This window comes from Hemicordylus capensis, chromosome 3, assembly GCF_027244095.1.
Source record: "Hemicordylus capensis ecotype Gifberg chromosome 3, rHemCap1.1.pri, whole genome shotgun sequence".
Lineage (NCBI taxonomy): Eukaryota > Metazoa > Chordata > Lepidosauria > Squamata > Cordylidae > Hemicordylus > Hemicordylus capensis.
The window spans coordinates 312,090,333-312,114,796 of record NC_069659.1 but is presented as its reverse complement, the minus strand read 5'-3'; positions in this window follow the sequence as shown (position 1 = coordinate 312,114,796).

Sequence of the window (24,464 nt, the reverse complement as noted above, 5' to 3'; positions counted from 1 at the left end):
GTTACTCCACACTAGGCAATTCATGGGTGAATGTGTGGACTGGTTTCATTGAAAGGCATTCTGTGTGAAGAAATATGAAGCTCTAAAAGTGATAAGTGGTGTAGTGATCAGCCTTCTCTCCCACTAAAGAGTTAACAGGGAGTGAACCCTGACTTGACTGACAGGCCGGTGAACCCCAAGGCAGCCAATCAGTACACCTGGTGGGTGGAACCTAGAGAGTGGTTGCTGGGAATTCTGAGAACAAGAAGGACGGTCTTTGTTGGAGAGAAGCGTGTGCAGAAAAGCTTAGTGAGGGACATGGAGTATTTGCTCCCTCATGGTCAAAGCCAGCATGGAGGTTTCTCTCATGGAATAACTGCAGATCATTGAGAGACAGGATTGCAGAAAACTTGATTCTCATCAGCTGTTGGGTGAGTTTTGAAGGAAAAGGGGATTCAGCATAGGGAGCAATTTGTTAGATTTTTTTTTAGAAACTTATATTTCTTTGTGTGCTTGCCTTGCATATTCCTGATACTGTTCTGTTATAGTTTACCTGCAATGTAATTAGAATAAGGAACACTAGCCTATGCTCAACCCAACTAGGGCATTGCAAAAGACTCTATAAATATCTATACATACCTAAATGCAACCTAAACTGAAGCTCAAGACAACTTACTTTTGTAACCTATTAAGTATTTTTGAGTGTATTTGAGATAGAAGCAGTTTGTATTTTTGAGACAGAAGCAGTCTGTAGTAAGTGATTAAAACTGGGGTTTTTTGTTCTTTTCTTTTTACAAGCCTCTCAGAGTTTGTTTTTAACTGGGGGGGGGCGCAGAAGGGAGATTTCTCTGATGCAAAAGCATCCTCAAGTGCTCAGCAGCTATCAATTTTTCTCATCCTGTGTAAGTTTAGACTTGAAAGGGTTGGGTTTTTTGTATTTGCCCAATACCCAGTTACAGAGGGACCTTGGATTAAAGCACCCAGTCCACTGGTCCGGTTCCCTGCAAGTCTTAGGGTGCTGGGTGGCAGCATTTTAAATCTACTGGAAATATAGAAAGGTTTTATGAGAAGCCCACCCAGGCAACTCAGCAGAGATGACTCAGCATTTTCCTTCCTTCATGTGAGCTAGCCCTAAGAAAAAGGCTTTAACCTGCTATAAGTGGTTTTGGGAGGCTCATTAACACAAGCAAGATGTCATTTGTGGATATAAGCCCTGCTCAGGCAAGCTTATAACTGTGTAGTACATAGGAAGCTGCCTTCTACTGAGTCAGGCCATTGGTCCATCTAGCTCAATATTGTCTACACAGACTGGCAGTGACTTTTCCAAGGTTGCAGGCAGGGGACTCTCTCAGCCCTTGGAGATATCAGGGAGATCTTGGAGATGCCAGGAAGGGAAGTTGGAACCTTCCACATGCACCCATGCAGGTGCTTTTCCCAGAGCGCCCCCATCCCCTAAAGGGAATATATTACAGTGTTCATATGTAGTCTCCCATTCAAATGCAACCAGGGTGGACCTACCTTAGCAAAGTGGTCAGTTCATGCTTGCTTCCACAACTCTCCTTCTAGTCAAGTAAAATAATAGGGGAAGTAGCCCAGCTCTTCTCCCCTAGACCAGCTCTCCTCCAGTTAGAACAGCAATTAAGCCCTGCCCCCACCATGGAGGCATGATGTATTTCCATCCCCTGCACCGACCATGAGTACAGTGTTTGTCTGCATAGGCAAATCCTGTACCTGGGAAGAGATCTTGCCTGTCATTAGGAATGCTGGCATGCCAGCATTCCTAATCACTTGAGAGTGTGTGCTACAATCCACAAGGACAATTAACAAACCTTGTTAGAGCAGAAAGTGGGGTGGTGGTGGTGGTGGTCTGGCAGGGCTGTATATTAGCCCCACTACTGTTTAACTACTACAATATGGTGGACAGACTTTCTAATTTGGAATTTCACCCACCTAAATTGAGCAGCGCCATCTAATGGTGCAGTGGGGAAGTAACTTGCCTAGGGAGCAGGAGGTTGATAGTTCGAATCCCTGCTGGTATGTTTCCCAGACTATGGGAAACATCAATGTTGGGCAGCAGTGATATAGGAAGATGCTGAAAGGCATCCTCTCATATTGCGTGGGAGAGGGCAATGGTAAACCCCTCCTGTATTCTACCAAAGAAAACTGTCAGGCTCTGTGGGTGCCAGGAGTTAACACTGACTCGATGGCACAATTTTACCTTTACTTTAAATCGAGCAGTAGACATCTACCTATTCTTCTCTATGTAGATGATGCCGTGCTTCTGTCACGATCTTTGGTGGGGATGAGAAAAATGCTGAGAGCTCTGGCTGACTACTGTCATGAAAACTTGCTTTCCATCAATTATCAGAAGACTAAGGTCATAATGTTTGCCAAGAAACCTATAGTGCATAAATGGCAAATTAATGGGGTTGGTGTAGCACAGACATTGCAATATAAATATCTGGGGGTCTACCAGGCGACAGGTAGCTGGAAAGAGGAAACAAATGCTCAGAGGTCTATTACTGCGATTCTGAGATTCTTCTTTTCTGCAGGGGGCAGATATGTTCCAGCTGCCATTAAGGTCTTTCAGACTAAGGTAATTTCACAGCTTCTTTATGACTCACAGATTTGCATATATCATTACTTTTGTCCACTTGAAAGGATCCAGTCCAAATTTCTCAGGGCTATTTTTTCAACCCCCTGCTGTGTGTCAAATGTCAAGCTGTGATTTGAAGCTGGTTTGTTAAACTTGGAGTCTTTTCCCTGGATTTGTATTTTCAACTTCTTTTTTCCTTCTGGCTTAGCTTCCTTAGTCATTAAGGATGAATACCCCACTGATGGGATACACTTAATCTCTGAAAAGTTAAAATTATATGGGCTGGGCTGTCAATAGAATTTTTACTCCCCTTGAACTATAATGCCAGGGTGATCCTTAAGTAGCGCATTACCAATATGGAACACCAGATAGATTTAGGCTGGGCATCAAACTACAGGCAGTTTTGAGTGGTTAAGCTCTTGCAAAAACTAGCCAACTACCTGTATAATCTGACATACCTAACCCACAGGAGAGTCCTGACACTAGCCTGGATGGATGTGTTGTTCTCTGTGGTATTAGAGGGTAGGTTTAGGAGGGCCCCTTATTTAGATATCCAAATAACTCCGATGAGTTTTATATAAACTTGTTTCTTTCTGATACATATTCCAATGTCCCACATCTGGTGGCCAAATTCTGTACAGCTGCAATTAAGATCAGGGAAGGTAACAGGGAGAGCAGGGCCATTCCATCTGCCTTGCTGGGACTCACCATCTAGCTCCTCTGCCTCCTGTGGACATTCCAGCACAGACAGAGTGCAGCCTGCTTGTCGGCTGCCAAGTTCCTGCTGGCTGGTTGCCAGCCTCCCAGACTGCTGAGTCGTTCCACCTGCTGGCTGTCCTGGGAACTGCTTATGAGAGGTGTGGCTTCTGGGGCTTGCAAGCTTAAAAGCAAGGAGGCTCGCCAAAGGCGTAGCCATCGGTGTGGCCATTGTGGCCATTGGGCAGCCGCCAAAAGGGGCCGGCCTTTGAGGCTGGGCCTTTGGGGATGGGACTGAGGGCTGGGGGGGGGGGTTGGGTTGGGCCAGGCCTTTTGCAGACATGTGTTTGGGTTCTCTTGAGTGGGATGGTGCTGGGGGTGTGCCTGGCAGTTCAGGGGCAGCTATTACTGTAGTGGTGGGGAATAGAAGAATCAGCGCTGGCAGAGCAGCTGGCCATTGCAGGGCAAGGGAAATCAGTAATTTAGTAACTCTTTCCACTTCCAACTGCTCTGTCAACTCTTCAGCCTTGGGGAGCAGCTCCAACGACCCGCAGAATCTGCCCTTGCTCCTCTGCAATGCCAGGTCAGTTCAGAATAAGACTGAAATTGTCCACGATTTGATCATGGATGAGGGAGCTGACCTGGCATGTATAACTGAGACCTGGTTGGGAGAGGCGAGTGGTCCAGTGTGGGCTCAGCTTCTCCCACCAGGTTACTCTGTCGTGGAGCAGGCCAGGGGAAGTGGGTGGGGGGGGGAGTGGAGTGGCTGTGGTCCATAAGAATACCATTTCCCTTACCAGGGCCCCTGTGAGACAGCTGACTTATATTGAGTGCATTTTTTTAGCCTGGGAACTAGGGATAGATTGGAGATTCTGTTGGTGTACCGTCCACCCCGCTGCCCAACTGACTCGCTGACGGAGCTGGTTGCGGAGTTGGTGTTGAAGTCTCCTAGACTTTTGGTGCTGGGGGACTTCAATATCCACTTTGGGGCTGACTTGTCTGGTGCGGCTCAGGAGTTCACAGCAGCCATGACAACTATGGGCCTATCCCAATTAGTTTCTGAACCAACTCATGTTGCCGGCCATGCACTCGATTTGGTCTTTTGTCCGGATCAGGGGGGTGTTCCGTGGGTGGGGGATCCAGTGGTTTCCCCATTGTCATGGACGGACCACTACCTGGTTAAGGTTGGTCTCACAGCTGCCATCCACCCCTGCAGGGGTGGTGGACCTATTAGGATGGTCCGTCCAAAAAGGCTGCTGGACCCTGTGGGATTTCAAAAGGCCTTGGAGAATTTTGACATTGGTGTGGCCAGTGATTCTGTTGATGCCCTGCTGGGAACCTGGAACAGGGAACTCATCAGGGCAGTAGACATGATTGCTCCTAAGCGTCCCTTCCGACCTGCTGCAAAAATGGCCCCTTGGTATACTGAGGAGTTGTGGGGGCTGAAGCGGTTGGGTAGGCGACTAGAGCGCAAGTGGAGAACTCGGTTCAAATCTGACAGGATTCAGCATATGACCCATTTGAAGGCTTATGCGGTGGCAGTGCGCACAGCAAAAAAAAGATTCTGGTCTGCATGCATTGCAGCTGCAGGTTTACGATCGGCGGAGCTATCCCGGGTTGTGAGGAGTTTGGTTTCTGCTCCTTCTACTTCCAATCAGTCCCCGGAGTTGCTCTGCTGTGATACCTTTAATGGGTTCTTTGCAAATAAGATCTCCTGTATTGGGGCCGACTTGGACTCCACTATTTCTGGAAGGTCTATGGAGGAGGTGTCCAGCAATCCCTCTTGTAGTATTAGATTGGATCAGTTTCAATCTCCTGAGGATGTGGACAAGCTGCTTGGGGCGGTGCGGCCTACCACCTGTTCTCTGGATCCTTGCCCGACTTGGCTACTTCTATCTAGCAGGTAGATTGTTGGAGGTGGCCTAGTTAACATCATAAATGCATCGCTGAGGGAGGGTAGGGTGCCCCCCTGTCGGAAGGAGGCAATGGTTAGACCGCTCTTAAAGAAGCCTTCCCTGGACCCCTTAACGATGGATAATTATAGGCCAATCTCCAATCTCCCTTGGATGGGCAAGGTGATTGAGAGGATGGTGGCCGACCAGCTCCAGGCAGTCTTAGAGGAAACGGATTATCTAGACCCATTTCAAACTGGCTTTAGAGCTGGCTATGGGGTTGAGACAGCCTTGGTCAGCCTGACAGATGACCTTTACCGGGGAATTGACAGAGGGAGTGTGACTCTGCTGGTTATTCTGGATCTCTCGGCAGCGTTGGATTGCCTGGGGGAGTTGGGAATAGGGGGCACTGCCTTGCAGTGGTTCTGTTCCTATCTCTCAGGTAGATTCCAGATGGTGGAGCTTGGTGACAGTTGCTCCTCAAAACAGGAGCTGTTATATGAAGTCCCTCAGGACTCCATTCTGTCACCAATGCTTTTTAACATCTACATGAAAGCGCTGGGTGAGGTCATCAGGAGATTTGGTGCTGGGTGTTATCAGTATGCTGATGACACCCAAATCTACTTCTCCTTTTCATCTTCAGGAAATGGCACTCATTCTCTAAATGCCTGCCTACAGGCAGTAATGGGCTGGATGAGGGAGAACAAATTGAAGCTGAATCCAAGCAAGATGGAGGTGCTCATTGTGGGGACTCAGAATCTGAGGGGTGAGTTAGATCTTCCTATGCTGGATGGGATTACACTCCCCCAGAAGGAGCAAGTGCGCAGCTTGGGAGTACTCCTGGACCCAGGCCGCACCCTGGTATCTCAGGTGGAGACCATGGCCAAGAGTGCTTTCTACCAGCTTCGGCTGATTTGACAGCTGTGCCCATTCCTCGAAGAGGATGACCTCAAAACAGTGGTGCACCAGCTGGTAACCTCCCGGCCTGACTATTGCAACACGCTCTACGTGGGGCTGCCTTTGTACGTAGTCTGGAAACTTCAGTTAGTTCAGAATGCGGCAGCCAGATTCGTCTCTGGGGCAACCCCAAGAGACCATATTATGTCTGTCTTGAAACAATTACACTGGCTGCCGATACGTTTCCGGGCAAAACACAAAGTGCTGGTTATTACCTTTAAAGCCCTGAAAGGCTTGGGTCTGAGATATCTTAGAGAGCGCCTTCTTTTACATGATCCCCAACACATGTTAAGATCATTTGAGGAGGTCTGTCTCCAATTACCACCGGTTCGTTTGGTGGCAATTCAGAGGCGGGCCTTCTCTGTGGCTGCTCCCGGGCTGTGGAATGCACTCCCAGAAGAAATTCGTAATCTTAATTCCTTACTGACCTTCAAGAGAGCCCTAAAAACCCATCTGTTTGGCCTGGCCTTTCAGGGTTTTTAATTAGTTTTAATTGTTTTAATGCTAACCTGATTTTTAGGGTTTTAATTGTTATGATAGTTTAATTGTTTTTAAGATGTTTTTTAATGGGTGTTAATATTTATATCTCTGTTTTAATTGTTATTGGTTTTAATGGTTTCTGTTTTTAATTGTAAATCGACCTGAGCCTTTTTGGAAGGGCGGTATAAAAATTGAATAAATAAATAAATAAATAAGAAAGATCTCTTGGAGATGGTTAATACAGGTTCGTGTGTGTGTGTGTTGGTCATCTTATTCCATTTTATATTATTTTTATGTAAATATATATATACACACACACACACACATATACACACACACACACACGTATCAGTGTTCACTTTTAAGGTCTCTTAAGTCTGGATCTGAACTGTATATTAATCTATGATTATAATAAACTGAAACTGAACCTAATCACAAGGGAGTTCTCTTCCTGCTTACAGCATTTGTCTCTTCAAACTAACCCTATACTCATGGTCAGCACAGGAGTGGAACCACATCAATACAGGGGCTGGGTTGAGGCTTCAATAGGTGTTATATCAGTGTAGAGCACCTGAACAAGGCTAGTGTTCTGCTAGATGTGCATATCTATAGCCTTGCACAATATAAGTGGCAAGAATGTAAATTGGCTCTCTTTTTAAAGTTTGTTGGTATAAATGATCTAAACAAAACTTTATCAGAGATGAAGAGAAGTTCATCCAAGCAGGAAGGTGCTTTGCTTCTCCCTCAGTTAAGACTGTTGAAAAGAAGTTCTCAAACCAGATTTCAAAGCCTGTGTCATAGCCAGGGGGTGAGAAGTGAATTGGGAGCTTTTCCGCTTTAAAAAGATATCCTTTCATATCTTATATCCATAGAGGAAACCATATCAGTTCCTTTAAAGGTCACTTTCATTGGGGAGGTATCTGTGAAATGACTCACTTGAGTTGGCTTCAAAGACTATTTGCAAAGACTTTCTGTGTATGTATGATTGTCAAAAGCATACGGAACAATGCAGCAGTAGGCATCAGAAGTTCAAGCTCAGGTTTGCCAGACAATGTCCAAAATTAGGTAGCCATTAATGCTTGTAACTCTTCAATACAAACTGAGGGTTGCTCCTCAGGCCTTCATTAGGCCTGAACAGATTATCAACATGCTCCCAAGTGCAACAATACCTGAGCCTCATAAGGACTTTTCTCTGGAAAAGCTTATTCTGCACCAAGTCCATTCTGCACCAAGACAGAGTCCATTCACGTGTCTCTAGATCCTTCAGACTCTAGGATTATGGAACTCAGACTTTCTATAGAACCAGAAGCCCCATTCAGCTGTCCTTGTACTCAGGTAGGGGGTAAATGGGCTAGCCCTGCTGGGTAAACTCAATGTACCCCATGCTGGGACACTCGATAGTCATGCCCAAAGCTCTCATCAAGTACCTCTTTGTGTTTAGTCAAAGATGTGACTGGCACCTGTACACATGCAAGTGTGTATGCATAGGTTCAATACATGTGATTGAAGTCCCTAACAATGTTCCCTGTAATGGGAAATCCCAGACATTGTTGACTACAACTTCCCACATCCTCAGCCAAAAGCCATTGCAGCTAGAGATGCTGGGAGTTGTAGTCAACATCTGGGATTCCCTGTTATAGGGAACACTGGTTGCTAATCATGCAGGATTCCTCATCATATGAAAGAGACTACATGAATATAGTTGTGCACATATAGAACTCAATCCACATCTTCTACTGAATGTGCAGAGGATTGAGAGAGGGCAGGGGGCACAAGCTCACTCCCCAGCTACATGCATTCCAATGCTGAAATGCACAGGACTTGAGTACTCTTGTCTTCTGGCCATCTAGTTGCACAGCAGACTCCCTGGCCAAGTTTCTAGAGCAGGTCTTAAAGATGGTGCTACAGTCTGCCCGACTAATTTTTGCCCGTGACATTATGTGCACAGCTCTTCCAATAGTAAAATTGTGAATAAATGTGGATTCCCTAAACTATCTCCTAAAATGTTGAATGTTAGTTTTCTAGAAATAAAAATTTATAAGCTCTGAAAATGAATCAGTGCAATCATTTAGAGACCTATCACTGTGTGTTCTCTCTCTCTCTCTCTCTCTCTCTCTCTCTCTCTCTCTCTCTCTCTCTCTCTCTTGCACACACGTGCACACACACACACACACACACACTTAGGTATACCAAAATGTTTACACTATGTTTAAGCGATTTATAGTTATACATCTGTCATCTTCTCTGTTTAGAATAAAGGTCCCACTGAAAGACATAAATGCATTGAGAAAACATAAGAGTGACAGTGACATTTCCTAGTGGTACAGAAAACCTTTATGGCAGTTTGCTTAATAGAATGGCCTAGTTTTCTTAGTAGGAAAGACTTGAAAATAGAAAGCTCGTATGATATTGACACAACCTGCCAAAATTGATTATAATTAATGTCCTTCTATGTCTGTCTCAGAAAAGTGTTTTAACTTTTTAAAGGCCTGTTCTCACAAGCAGCCCAGCCCAGCCTAGGGCAGCCTGGGTTAGGCTGCTTGTGTGGAGTTCCAGGGTCTGCACAGATCCCAGTGCTCCTGCCCAGCCTAACCCTGTTCTTAAGCCCAGCTCTTAGATGAGGCTAAGGGAGCAGGCACTCCCTTAACCCGGCTGCCGGGATTGCACACAGCCCAATGAGACACAGAGACAGGTGCCTAGATCACCCTTCGGACAGGGAGCCCATCCATGTACTATGCTCATGGTGCAGTGCATTGTGTGATATCCAGAGGCTGGCATGAACTCCAGAGCTCCACACTGTGTGGCACAGCGCAGATCATCTGGGAGTGTGATCCACACTCCCAGCAGCACCTCTGTGGTTATCTGGGGCAAAAATGAATTGGGGCAGCCTCCCCCCACCCAGTTGGAGCAGCTGTTACTCCAGGAAGGGAACATGATGACTTCCTAGGAGGGGATATGTATATGAGGGAGGGCAAAGGATCCTGGGGTCTGGTCCACTCTGACCAAGGATGCTCCTTGTGATGACCTTGTGACCTTGTGATGGATCACCCCAACAAAGCAGTCCATTGAGACCAAACCACATGCCTGTCCCGATGTCGGCTTACCACCCAGTAAGCTTGTGTGGGACCCCCATTTTCTCTAGTTAATGATAGAAGACGAGTGACCCCCTCCTCTCCAGGGAAGCCTTTGATGCACCCAAGGGAGAATTTGATGCTGCTTGTGTCCGGGCATTGCTGGGTGGGCAGACTGGAGAAACACTGGGACCAGGAACAGATCTTAACTCTCATTCAAATTTCAGACTGCTGTTGCGGCATATAGCAATAGCGGCATATAGCAATAGCAATAGCACTTACATTTATATACCGCTCTATAGCCAGAGCTCTCTAAGCGGTTTACAATGATTTTAGCATATTGCCCCCAACATTCTGGGTACTCATTTTACCGACCTCGGAAGGATGGAAGGCTGAGTCAACCTTGAGCCCCTGGTCAGGATTGAACTTGTAACCTTCTGGTTACAGGGCGGCAGTTTTACCACTGCGCCACCAGGGGCTCAATATGCAGATTGACTGCCATGGAGAAGCACGGGGAAGCCCCAATTTCCAGTGACCCCAGGAGAGTGGAATCTCCATGTCATGCAAAAATAAAAATGTATATGTCCCGATGGGCGACAAAAAGGCAGAAGGCCCCCCTCGATGGTTTCCTCATGGCACTCGCCAAGACTGGGAGAAGTGTTGCCAGGATACCCATCCCCACAGCTTGCTTGTGTGGAGCAACCAAGCTGGGCAGTGTCTGCTGTCTGGCCCACATGCATGTCTCCATGGCCTAACACTCTCGTGAGAGAGCGGTCTGTGGGAGGAGGGGTTTGGTCACACATTATTAGTGATTCTGACCAATCCCCCTGTCCCCTGAGATGGTTCTTCTCATGAACTGAGAAGGGGTATCCACATGGCCTTCCACTCTCATGAGACTCTCATGAGTCTCCCCTGTAACTCAAGGAATTGCTGCTCCTGATGGACTAACCCAAGGGGATAGGGGTTGGGAAAAAGGGGTCCAGCATCACTCTACAAAAAAAATAGACTGGAGCCATTCAATAATTTCTGGGTGGGGCTGCTTTTTAAATCCAACCCCAGGCATCGCTACCCTGCCATATGTAAACTACCCAGAGTCTTGTAAACCACCCAGAGACTTGCATTTTGGGCAGTATACAAATAGGTTAAATAAATAAATAAAATAAAATAAAATAAAATAAAATAAAATAAAATAAAATAAATAAATGTGTCCTTCCTTGCAATCTAATCTGGTTGCCCAGTTTATGGTGCCAGCACGACTGCATGTGCGTGTGAACACACTTCCTTATTGATTCATTTTTGGAGAGCAAGGCACATAGTGTCCATCTTGCCATCTCGTCCCCTTTCTCTCCTGATTGCCAGCAGTGGGGAACAAGGGATATAGTGAGGAGAGGGCATTTTACAGGCTTACAAGCTTGGGATGAGACTTACTGGTGTCCCTGTTGCTGGGCATCTGTTTTATTGGGTCAGAGACAGGGGGCAGGAAAAGTGCTTGGAGCAGCGGCCAGCACAAAGTGCCACAGTCATAGAGTGGGCGCAATCCTGGGTGGCTCTGGACTGCCCTCTCTATGATTACAGTTCCAGAAACAGCACAAAACTGCAGTTATGGTGGTGTCCACATTCAGACTTAAAGCTGCCATGCCAAAACCTCAGGTTGAGGTGGCAAAACTCACTACAAACCGAAGGTTCAAATTGGAGTTTGGAGAGGGAAACCACAGGTCACTTTTGCCGTGAAACCACGGTTTCATACATTCAGATGTACATAAATTTAAACCTCTGCCACATTTAATCATGATTTTGTGTTACATATGAATGCAGCCATAGTGACTTCATCTCATTCACTCTGTGATTTCTCATTGGCTGGGATCTCCAGTATGTCTAGTCCAGAAAGCATTGCTTTTACTCACAACTGATTTAATTTGCCCTCACTGATTTAATCACAATACCATATCTAGTTAGGAAGTTACCACTGTGACATCATCCTGTTTACCATGTGATCCCTGATTGGCTGAGATTGCTGAAGTTTTTACTTCCCTGGCTCTGAACAAATCTCAGCAAATACTACTATGGAATCTCAGCAGAACTAGTGCTGTCCATAGGACATGCTATAATCATCAGTAGTTTGGAGGAAAAGTTGTAAGGTACTAGAGATCCTGCAGATACTGTCCAGTGTCCCATTCTTGTTTGAATGCATTTGGAAATATTTCTGTTTCTATAATGAATTTGTTTTGAATTCATTTATACTCATAACTATTACTACTAATATAGTGAAGGGTTCACTAACTGTACACTCTGGAAAGATATATCTTCTGTTTTAAATAGTAGCACTCGGTGTTCCCTCTAATGTTTTTCATCTGTGTGCGGAATGAGTTTTGTTCTGGGCAGCAGTATCAAGGAATTGTGTGCACTCATGCATTCAGAGTGGGGCCTTCCTGATTCAACCTGAGCAGGATCTAAAATTTATGGAATGGACATCAAAAAACTTGTGAGCACATGCACATGTGTACGCCTTAAAGGGAACACTGGTAGCACTCTCATTAGAATTTATTTCTCATTTAATTCTACTAGAACATAAAAAGGATTCACAAAAGAAAAAAATAGGATCCCGTTTTCTTTTGTCACTTATTTTTAAATATATTTCCATCATGCATTTCCTAAAACATCTGTTTGTAAGCTCAAAGAACGTCTAACAGATTTAGCTTTTACTCCATGAAAACTGGACTCCACAAAACCTGATACAAGACTAAGTCTAGGTCTTTCCATCACATTCTGCCCACGCTGACTAGCCTAGAAACCTGGCACAATATCCCACACAGTCAACTTCCAGCAACAGATGAATCCAAATGACTATCTAAATTCAGATTTTGGCACACAAAATGAATATAGGGGGTTTGGGAAGTTCTCCTTGCCATTTGGAAGGATGACTTAGAAAATTCATATAGATAAACAAGGTAATCGAGAATGAGCTTTCTCACCCTGGGTAACTTGATCATCTATTATCCTGCTAGATAATAAGGAGAATTCTACCACACATGAAGTGCAGATGTGTACTAAAATAGCTATTGAACCACCCTACCAACCAAATGCTTACACACATGCCTGTTAAGTGGTTGTACCCATCAACAGAAAGAAATATACAGTCACAAACCTCCTTTTCATCCAATGAGCCCTTGAGCCGTTCGTGTACCTCCTAGCACTCACTCTTAGCAAGCCAATCACCCTCTGCTGCTTCCGCTTAGCCCTTCAACCTTTGTTTACACCACCAGAGATCTCTTGGCTTTTTAAGACCAGGTCTCCAGCCTCCAAGTGGCCACTACTCAGCCCAGCTACTTTCCTGCCCTTGGTCGTAGTATCTTAAACTGAGGACACTACACAGTACATGACATTACATCAGTCAACATCAAAAATGTTACATCAGATGACATGAAATTATATATTTTATATATTTCAGAGCCACACATTTATTTGGCTTATTAAACCAGTGGCAGACTTAATACTATTTAATTAACTGGACTCTTAATAACTGGCTAGAGAGAACAGAACAACTGAATTTGTAAGATGATCCTATGTTCAAACTAACTCTGATTACCACATGACTTCCCAGCCTTGATTATGGGTATTGAGACCAATTTTCATCCCTGCTGCAACAGATTGCAATCTACTAGCCCCACAAATGATCTGATTATCGTTTTAATTTCTTGTCTTTGAACCACTGCCATGTCTCCTGCCTACGTATTCCTATTGTAGACCATGTTGCAAATATCATTTAATTTGGTTAGAGTGGAAACTTTATTTGTGCTGTCTGATTTATAACTGTTATAAATAGATATGGGTCTGCCAGTTGGCAAACACTTGGGTTTCTGTCAATATATGCACCTGTTGGTAGCACGCCATTAAAAAAATAAAAAATCCTCCACCTTTTTCCTGAACAAATTAAAAAATTAGTCACAGATTATTCTATTATATAACCAAGTTAAGTAATTGGAGAAAGAAGTAATTGCCCAGCAAAGTGAAATAAAGTTATGCCTAAGCTACATGTTGCGCACACATGCACGTACCACTTAGAACTACAAAAACTTCTCCTAGCTGGTGTAATCAGAAGCATAGAGACAGTGGGGGGGGGGGGATGTGTGAAACTCTTTCTGAAGTTCTTCTGCTTCAGATCACTCCCTCAACAATGAGGTCATTGACACAACAGTCGTTGTTGACAATACAGGTGGGTGAGGGGCGGGCAGGCCAGTGTGGGGGAGGCTTTGCTTCACTCACCTTCTCCCCAGACAACTGATGAAATGTTGCTGGGAGCACCATCTGCCCTCCCTCATGATCCATCTCTGGAGAGCTGGGATGATGGGTATCCCACAATGCACCACACACTGAGCACAGTACTTGGGGGGATTCTCCCAGGGGCTTGGCACCTTAGGCGCTCTTCTCTGTGTTTTCCCGAGCTGAATACAGCCCAAGGAGACAGGAAGAGGAGAGCTGCTCTTGTGGTAGCAAGCATGACTTGTCCCCTTAGCTAAGCAGGGTCCGCCCTGGTTGCATATGAATGGGAGACTAGAAGTGTGAGCGCTGTAAGATATTCCCCTCAGGGATGGAGCTGCTCTGGGAAGATCAAAAGGTTCCAAGTTCCCTCCCTGGCATCTCCAAGATAAAGCTGAGAGAGATTCCTGCTTGCAACCTTGGAGAAGCCACTGCCAGTCTGTGAAGACAATACTGAGCTAGATAGACCAATGGTCTGATTCAGTATATTCCTATGTTCCTATGACCAGGAAGCCTGGGCTAAGGGAGTGCTCATTCCCTTATCCCTGACTCAGGGGCGGCTCGTGAACTCTCCTCCGGGGAGGCGGTGGGCAGCTTCTTTAAGGTAAATGGAGCCGTTGCTCCATGCTGCCCAGCAGCCCCCGCGGTGGGGAATCGCCTCCGCCACTCACCTGGCCGCTGGCGGGGGCTCACTTCCGTGGGAGCCAGGTGAGTGGCGGAGGCAATTCCCCGCCGCGGGGGCTGCTGGGCGGCATGGAGCACCGGCTCCATTTACCTTAAAGAAGCCCCTCCCCCAGAGGAGAGTTCACGAGCCACCTCTGCCCTGACTAGGAGCTGGACTAAAAAGAGCAGCTAGGTAGCACTGCCCTGCCGGTCCCAGTGGTTCTCATGCACAGCCTAACCCAGGCTGGGCTTCCCTAGCCTGGGCTATGCTGCACATGAGAATAGCCTCAATGACATTTCATTCCATAGGGTTTAAATGCACACAAGCATTGTGGCTGCTGTACTAAGAGGCATGTTTACTCCTCCATTGTGATTTGTCTTCTGTCAATACTGCTGTCCAGTTCCTCTCTAGACTTTGTGCCCAAGGCCATACATATATGGGAACATGCCAAAGTCAAAATCAAGGCAGTGCAGAAGAATATTGCCCATGGACAAGGCAGAGGTGGTAGGCCATAGTGCTGCTAGGGTTAGGGAATTTGAGGGGAATGGAGGAAGGCATGGCGGGGGGGAAGAGAAAACAGAAGCAGTAGCAAGTGGGGGGAAGCAAGTAGAGGCTGTATTGGAGGCCAGAGGAAAATGTACTCAGCACAAGCAGTCCATCTGGGTCTCAGTTAGCTTCTCTAGAGATGGTTAGCCTCTCTAGCTAAATACAACCCCCTGTTGGGGAACAAAAGCCATTGGGAGATATGTTTCTGTGTTTCCCCCAAAATCAAAGGAGACCTTCTCTAATCCTTTTGTTTCATTACTCCTACCAGAAGTGGCTTTTCTAGCCAGCATCCAGTAGCTCCTCCATTCCTGGCATCATATAAGGAAGTGGAAGAGAACCTGGAATAAATGGCCATACTTATTTCAGTTCAACCATGAACTCTTTGAAGATGCATCTTCAGACCTGTTCATAGCCTCTATGCATCTTCAAACCTGTTCATTTGGACAAGGAGCAACAACTTTGAATAAGAACTTGCAAGAGCATAGATCTGGAAGAACCTTGTGAATTTACATGTAATAAGGACTCGTGGACATAATTGACCTTCTAGCAACACCATTTGAGGTTTAAAACAGAAACCTTTATTTCTTCAGTTATTGTGTGTTCCATCTATATATGTCCAATTTATGTGTGTTTTATGTAAGTTGTGTGTGAATAGATCTTTATACACGGTATACACTATTCTATGTATTTGTTTTGTTCCCTTGGTCCGTGTATCCTCTACTCGTTCATCCTGAAGCTCAGTCCAGGCAAGACTGAAATAATGATATTCAATATACTGTGTAGCCTGGGGAAGGGACAAGGATTCCTCCAATTGGGCTCAGGGTTCTGAGATTCCTCAGATCCACCAATTTACTTGAGATTTCATGTTGTAACAGTAGCTAAGACTTCTTTTTGCTAGCTCTGTCTGGTGAAAAGCATTAAAGCATTTTTGTTTTTAAAGATTCAGAGCCTGAGTAGAATAGTAAAGTATAAGGTCAAAAATGCCCCAAAGGGTCATCATCACATACACAGTATTCCCTTATTAGTAGTGGATTTGTGTTGAAGCAAATGCTGTGCAAAAGTGACCTTTCAGCTAATAACATAATTCAAATATTCCACTTAAAATCTACTTTGAAAACAAGTCTAGAAAATATAATACCAACCTGTGAAAAGATGTCAGCCTTTGCTAAAGGTGTCCTCAGTAAATTCCTCTCCCTAAGCAGCCAAGTAAGTGCTCTCCCATTGCAGCTGGGGCTCAGCTCTGGCAGAGTGTCACCTCCACTCCTGAGGACTCAGGTGCAATGCAGGGGGTTTCACAGGTGGAGCAGGAGCATCACTCTCTTGGAGAAGCCCTGGAGCCCCATGTGAGGCTCCTGCCCCAGCCTTAGACCCCACTCCATGGCTGAGTTCCAAAGGGACTTTGTGTTCTTGGAATATCATTTCAAAAAATATTTTGTAGAACCCATATGAACATAATGACTTGATTTTGACCTGCACTGTGATCCACAGAAAGTACAGGACCAGGATCCCTGAAAGAAAATTGCCTTATGTTGTTTTGTTCCATACAATAGTTTTAGCTTCTTACACTCCGGAATCTATCAGTACATTATGCAGACTGCAGATAATTTCATTTTGCTCAGGAAGAAAGTCATTACAGCATTATCAGTTCTGGTATAACACGAAGCAGCACACCATACAATAATTATCGGAAGCTAAGAAGCATAATTTTTAGCATGGATTCAGACTCATCCATTTTGAATAGAAGCAGCTTTCCCTATATCTGAGTAATTATATCATTTGTTGAACAACTGACAACATCGCTATTTCACTTTACCTCACTGTGCCAGATGATTAAGGACATGGCAAAATGTGCAGTTAATTGTTTCTAATTCAATTAATGTCTTATTCCGGCAGCTGCTCCACTGAGGTAAAGAGTTCTTAATGTTAGGCCAGTGGCAGTTCGAAGGCAATATTTTCTTACTTTGAAGAGTGGAGAAGGTTGACCCACTTTTCAAGTGGTGAGCTGGCTTGAATGTTCTAATTACTATTAATATCCAAAGTGGTTTTCAAGACACGATGCTGAACTTTAATTAAATCAGAACCATTGGCCATCTTCGGACATCATGGGGAACTTGAGGCAAACTCACCTCAGGTTCACCCCCCATGATGTCTGAATGATTGGAACCACAGTTGCGGTACTCAACTGCAGATCCAGTTCTACCCCAAACCTGGAAATAAACTCTCAGTTGGAATTAAATTCCACCCACCCCTCCAGTGTGATGTCTGGTTTGTGCACCTGGCACAAACCAGGGTTAAGGGGAGGAAGCTCCTCCCTCTCTGAAGTGCAACTGGCAGCTGCAGCTGCCCTTCTTGTATTGGAGGAATCCCGGGCAGCCAGGTACTCCCCTTTTGCAGTCTCCCAGACTGCAAAGGACGATTGCCTTGGAGCACACTGGGGGGAATGGAGGCAAACTGGGTCCATTGGACCCGTGGTTTACTTTTAGGTCCAAAGGCAGCCATTGGCTCCTAAGGATGTTTTATGGAAAGCATTAAAAAAATTATGGGATTCACATTAAACCTTTATAGGGTTTGTATTTAGCCTGAAAAAATGTAGCTCAGATTCACTATAGGTGAAAAGATTTTGTTGCTTCTCCATGTTGTCTGGTTCCTTGTGATTTCCGTCTTTGAAAAAGTTAGCATTTCAAATGGTTGAATAGGGCTAGCAGCTTATCAAAATGCATGCAGTTGATTGTTTGCCCACTAGCTATAAGTGATGAATCAGCCAAGAGTGAAGTTGTGAAAAACAAATGTTGCAGGTGAGTCTGTTCATGGTAGGAGAGGAAAAATACCCATTTCCAGAAACCTCCCTACTGTACAAAACAGACAGAGGCCCAGTTCAGATGTACAAGTTAACTGTAGTTAAGCATGGCCAAGGTAAGAATTAACTCCAAATCACGCTGCAGATGTTCACCAAACTGGCCAGCCAAACTCCAGTTGAAGGAAAGGGGAGCCCCTCCCTGCTGCCCAGCCGCCAAGGCATATCCCCGCCGCCTCTGTGACTGGAGTTTGGAATAGGCATGAAACCATGGTTATATTGGAGTCAGCATTCAGGTGTAACGCTTCAGAGGCAAAACCTCAGTTGTCAGCAGTGAAACTGAGAGATAACCAAAGGTTCCAACTGGAGTTTGGTGAGGCAAACTGGAGTTCGCTTTTGGCCCATAACTGCAGTTTTGCATGTTCAGGCATACAACCTCAGCCAGCTATAACTCTGGTTATCCTGTTCGTCTGAACTCAGCCATAGATTCCTGTGAGGATGCTCCACTGTTGTTAACCAGTCAAGCTTTCACACAGTGTTATCTGGACTACTGTTGACATAAGAAAGGCAGTTGTTCATTTTTCATAACAAAACAATGAAACTACTAAAAGGTCAGATGATCAATAGATCATCACAAATGCTAAGAGTTCAGGAGCATAGCAAGGTTGGAGTGGGTTCTGGGACAAGAAATGAAGATGGGCACTTGCCCCCACTTCTTCTCTCCCCCACCCATGTCTTTGCTCCAGAAGGATGGTAAGGGCATGGTAAAAAATAAAATGCTCCTTTTGCTCCTATGTAAATATCACACAGTGGGCCCCACTCCTTTGAGAGTCCAGAGACATTTGTCCCACCTGGTTCAATTATAGCAATGCCTTTGATGAGATCATAAATTGGACAGTGGAAATGAAATGTGGACATCACATGATTATACAGCAATGGTGACAATAATCTATGAAAGCAAATCTCTTTGGAATGTAGATTACACAAGAACACAGTCCACCCATTCAATGAGATTTAGGGAAAGTTTATGTGTTGATGAATTTAGTCATTCTGTATACATTTCAGCTACAATCTGCACAGAAAACACCTAACAAAATTGTCTTGTTAGCTATAGAGTAGGCTACAAAAACTCTCGATGACATACCGTGCAATGGAATGTGGGAGGCTGGTGCACTGCCTGTGCACCTGTGTGTGTGTAAGCACCGCCAATGGGTCTACGCAGCAGGGCAGTAGTGCTCCATGAACACAGTTGTGTGATGCAGAACCCATTATTTCCTATGGGCATTGTGTTACCGCCATGCAGCACAAGCCCATCAGCAGTGCTTACATGCACAGAAGAGTACAGGCAGTGTTTCAGCCATTTGCATTCCCTTGTGTGGTATGTTTCTCGGATGCAACTATCTTCAGTGGCAAAAATGTATGCTCCAGTTCAGTACGCAGCACAAGTTGCAGCCAGGGCTGCATGCATGGAGTGCCTTTTAAAAAGCTAAATAACTGTTTGATAGGGAAGGGGGATCTGGAGAATCCATGCTCTACTTCCCCTTACAAATAGATAATCACTGGGAGCTGAGCTTTGTAAAATGAGCTCCATATGTACAGCCTTGGTTGGATCAGAGAAGGGAGGTGTGTGTGTGTGCATGGTGTTCCTCATTCAACTAGGGATAGATTTGTGGAAGTCTCCATGCACTTAGTTATCTTAGCTGAATCAGGGTGCAAATTTTTAAATGTCTCCTTCAAAGAAACATTGTGAGATGAACATCCGGTCCTTATTTAAATGATATTGTTTATTCATTTATTCATCCATCCATCACATTTATATACCGCCTGATAAGTTTTTACCCAGGCAGTGTACATAAATTAAAATGCAACAAATATAAAGCAGGATAAAAGGATTAAAACAATTTTACAATGTAAAACAAACCACTTATATTAATTAATTAATTAATTAATTAATTAATTAATTAAAAGTCTGAGAAAACAGGTGTGTCTTAAGGGGCTTTAAAAAAAACAACCAAGATGGAGAAGCTCTTATTATGACAGGGAATGCATTCCAAAGCACTGGGGCAGCCACAGAGAATTCCCAGTCCCGAGTAGCCACCAAATGAGCCATATTGCAGCTGTCCATATTTATATCATTATTTGAATAATTGCACTATTTGAATAATGGATGTCCTACAGCCATTTTTCACCTGATTTTTCATTAGAAAACTGATACAACAGGCAAGTATAGTACTCCTGGAAAGGATATTAACACATAATCATTTTAGAAACATAGTTTGTGAAATCTTGACCTTTTAATCCATATTACACAAGATTATACAGCTTCTGAGCAGTTCATTTGGTCAAATTATTAAAATCCTAGAGTGAGTTCTTTTGTTCCTTTTCAAAGTCCTTGCCATCCAAACGGAACCAATTTTATATAACAGCCAAATGCATTTTCCAGCGTCCAGAACAAAGTCATCTGCAGTCTACAAGGCAATTGAGAAATTTCATTAGCTGAGATCAGCAACTTAAAGAGCCCTTTCTCACGATCAGTGAGCAAGGGCTCCAATCTGCAGGGGAGGAAGCCTTAAAATGCTTACCTCCCCTGCAGACAATCAAGAGCTCCTTCCTGGGTGGGTGGATCACCTGTCCAGACAATTGCTGACTACTGCTGGCAGTGTGGAGGGTCGGGAGCTGGGATGCATTTTCCCAGCCCCTGGAACTTCTTAGCCAAGAGAGTGCAATTCATTATAGGGATCCTCCCAGCACTGGCTGGGAGACTGCTGGGAGTCATACAGCCCTGACACAGAAGCACTAAGCCCAGTTCAAGGTCACCCTCACACCCCAAACCCAGGCTAAGCAGCAGGCTCCCTAAGCAGGTTTGCCACCACCCTGTCGCCAGGAGCTGTGTGGCTCCCTGTGGCTGACACACACCGGCAAAACCAGGCCTCCTTAGCCCAGTTTTGCCTGCACATATGAATAGCCCCATACTGTAAATTCACTAAAGGAAAAGCAAGAGAGATTGAATACTTTTAGATACTGTCACTAGTTGTAAATACACTCTGGGAAGAAAAGAATAACTGGAGTCTAATAAGGACACAAAAAGGGAGAGAGGAGAGTGGCGATATCTCTCTGCAGTGAAAGCACCAGTGTATGGGGAGAGAGTACAGACAGGGCAAGTGCATTGCAGAGGGCCAACTTTGCCCCATATGTTCGATTTCTGAATAAGACATAAAAGTGTATTTCACATTAATGCTACCATCCTAAACATATTTCTTCAGAAGCAAATCCAATTGATTCTGATGAGTTAACTTTTCAGTAAGATGCTAAGGATAACTGCCTCATTTTAATTATGAGTTTAATTGTACATGATTCAGTTGTAATTTCTAGCTGTGGGCAGCCTGTTTCTTTCTGACTAGTGAATAAGAGTAGAATTGATGATAAGAAAAGCAATGTGGGTAGGCGAGAAGTGCCTTTCCAGTAATCACCGAAGTGCTCTTATGTGCGGTGCTTGACCCCCCCGGCGCCTCCTCTACATCTCTGTGGGCTTGTAAAATAGTCCTTTCCCACACAAAGAACTTGGCAGAAGAAATTAGCAAGGGGGCGACAGGTATCCACAGAATCAGCTCAGATACTTTGTAAAGGAGAAAGACTCAGATAATGGAGGAGCAGGGACATTGGAAGCTGCCTTGCCTTCTACACAGTCTGAGCATTGGTCCATCCAGCTCAGTATTGTAACAAGGGTCTTTTCCTGCTCTGCCTTGAAAGACCAGGGATTAAACTTGAGATTTTCTGCATGGAAAGCATGGGCACAGCCACTGAGTTACAGCCCTTCAGCGGCTGGGATGAGGATTATTTGAAGCCATTATCCAAACAAATGTAGAATTCAATTTATTTATTTATTTGTTACAGTTATATCCTGCTCTTCCTTCAAGCAGCCCAGAGCAGTGTGTACAAGCTTATGTTTATTTTCACAACAAACCTGTTGAGTGGGTTAGGCTGAGAGATCAGCAACCGGCCAAGAGTCAACCACTGAGTTTCATGGCTGAATGGGGATTTGAACTGGAGTCTCCCCAGTTCTAGTCCAACACTCCCATGCTGGCTCTCAATGTTAGTGCATTGTCTCTTTATCCTTGAGGATTTCCAGACAGCACAAATGTCAGTGGCTTGGGTTTATTGCATAGCATTTCTAGCACAACAACAACACTCAGTCTACAGTTGAGTCCCATAAAATATTAATTCACAGCTTTTAAAAACCCTTAAAGCTGTGTTTTAAATCATTTCTTATTGGCTTGACTGAAATGTTTCTTTAATTTGGAGAATCGGAGTTTCACACAAGGGTCAAACACAAGCAAAGTGAATTTAAAAAAATCTCTTTGATTAGAAGGAAACAAAAACAGGCTTAAAAGAAACCACTGAACAGCTGACCCAGGAAATAAATATTCAAAAATATGTAGATGCAAAAAAAAAAAGGAACAGTGGTAGGAAATGTCGGAATTCTCTATTCCACCACGCCCCCCACCCCTCATTTTTCCCTGTCACCTTCAAAGTCTGGTGGTTTGGAAGTAGCAGAAGAAAGACTCTTGTCAAATGGACTAGAGTCTATTCATATGGTCATATCCATGGACATGAATGCATGGGAAGGGGGGTTGGATTGTACCTGCTGGCCCCCACCCAAACTTCCATGCCTTCATCAGGTCAAAACAGTACCTACCTTTGTCCTTACAGAAAACGAATACAACAGATATTTATATACAAAAGTTCCCAAAGCAGTTTACACAGATATAAATAAATTTAAAAAATGTCTCCCTGTCCCCAAAGTGCTCACAATCTTAAAAAGAAACATAAGACACCAGCAATACCCACTGGAAGGATGCTGTGCTGGGGATGGATAGGGTCAGTTGCTCTCCCCCTGATAAATAAAGAGAATCACCACTCTAAAAAGGTGCCTCTTTGCTCAGTTGGCAAGAAACTTATTCTTAGTTGATAGAATAGGGCTTCTGTAAGAACCAAACACAATAGTGGAAAGAATAAATGCAATGGGACATCTGAAGATACAAAGGCATTATCCATCAACTGCTCACCATGATGAGACCGGACATCCAATCTAGATTGCTTTGATTTTGATAGGTGTCAAATACAAAATCTCATAAGCTTTCCATTGAAACCCCTGTATTGAGTTGAGAGGGAGAGTGATTGCACTGGCTGCCTCTGTTCCCTTGGCTTGTTCAGCATCCATCCGCATATTAGATATCACTTTTGCATAGATGCCAATGTATGTCAGCCTGAATTACACAACACATATATTGCAAAATCATACAGTATCCAGATTGCACAATTTGGGCCTGTAAATGTAGACTCCGGTGCAAAAGTGATGTCCAAGTATGGAGATCAGGAGCCTGAGGGGAGGCACAGGTTGGCATGATCACAGTCCTCCCATAATGCTAAATACTAATGTCTGCCTAAGGGCTTGTCATATAACGAAATGCCACTGGATACTGCTAGGGTCTCTGGAGCCTGAACCAGAAATATAATAGTCTGAGGCTGAGAACTACCTCAGTTGTGTGATCTGGCTTCAGAACTCTTTTCAGAAATGGAAGGGATCAGGAATGTGCAAACACTGCCTGACTCTCAGGCTAGTTTGAAGTCTCTGGATTAGTCTGCACGTGCAAATACTGGGAACCTGGACTTCTTATTGGCTGATCCAACAACTACAAAATCACCTCCTTCTCACCACCCTGAATAGCTGTTCAAAGTGCTGACTGGCTATCCCTTGTGGAAATCAGGCTGCCATTTGCCCCAGAGTTTTCTTTTTAAGTATTAAAAACACAAATAATTAGCTTTTTAAAGAAGGCACTAAAAGTAAATGCCTAAAGGATTCCAGGTGCCTGGAAAGAAAAAAAAATTAATCTCTGCCTGAAGCAAAAGAACTTTGAGTTGGACTCCATAGAGGAGTTAAGGTGGAGAGAAGCCAATGTAGGAAAAGAAACAGACTAGTTCTCAGGGCTTAAAGCAGCAGTGTACTACTTGCTGAGGACGTGCACAGAACATTTTGGTGCCTCATTAGAGAGGTGTCAAAATGATTTTGGGTTGCTGCAGCCTAAATGTTTCAGCAGGGAGCAAGCAGTAGCTTTAAGGAGCAGGTATGCAGGTCCTTACCTAAGCCTTCGCTGCCATACCACCATTCTGGTCGTGGTGCTGTGCTGCTCAAAAGGCCATGGGCGGCTGCTTCCCTGTTCCCAGCAGCCTGCGCTCCACATCAGCAAGCACATGGCGTCCACACATATGCAGGCGCCATTTGCATAGTCAGCAACACCATGCTGACCACACAAATGGTGCATGCGTAGACACCATGTGTGTGCCGACACTGCATGCAGGCTGCTGGGAACAGGGAAACAGCCATGCACAGCCTTTTGAGCTGCACAACACCATGACCGGAATGGCAGTGGGCAGTGGAGGAGCAGGTAAGGACCTGTGTACCTGCTCCTTAAAGCTACCACTCTCCGCCCCACCCATCCCCGCCTGCCCAAAATGTTTCATGCGCATCCCT